Here is a 301-nt window from a genome sequence, read left to right as displayed (position 1 = left end):
CGCGCGCGCTTCCGGGCCCGCCGCGACGTCCGGGCCCCGCCCCCGAGGCCCGGGCCCCGCCCCCGAATCGGGCCCGCGCCGGGGCGCGTTCGCCGAGCTGCGGAGAGCTCTTAGCCCGCGTGGTCCGGCGCCAACACCCCAACGGGCGCCTCGTGGCTGCGGGCCGCGAGCTCGCGTGGCCTGGGCCCCGGGTCCCCGCCGGGCCACCACGTCGCGTGGCCTGGGCCCCGGGTCCCCGCCGGGCCACCACGTCGCGTGGCCTGGGCTCCGGGTCCCCGCCGGGCCACCAAGCCTCGCCGGT

Source organism: Martes martes, assembly GCF_963455335.1.
Source record: "Martes martes genome assembly, chromosome: 16".
Classification (NCBI taxonomy): domain Eukaryota; kingdom Metazoa; phylum Chordata; class Mammalia; order Carnivora; family Mustelidae; genus Martes; species Martes martes.
Note: the sequence above shows the minus strand (reverse complement) of the source record.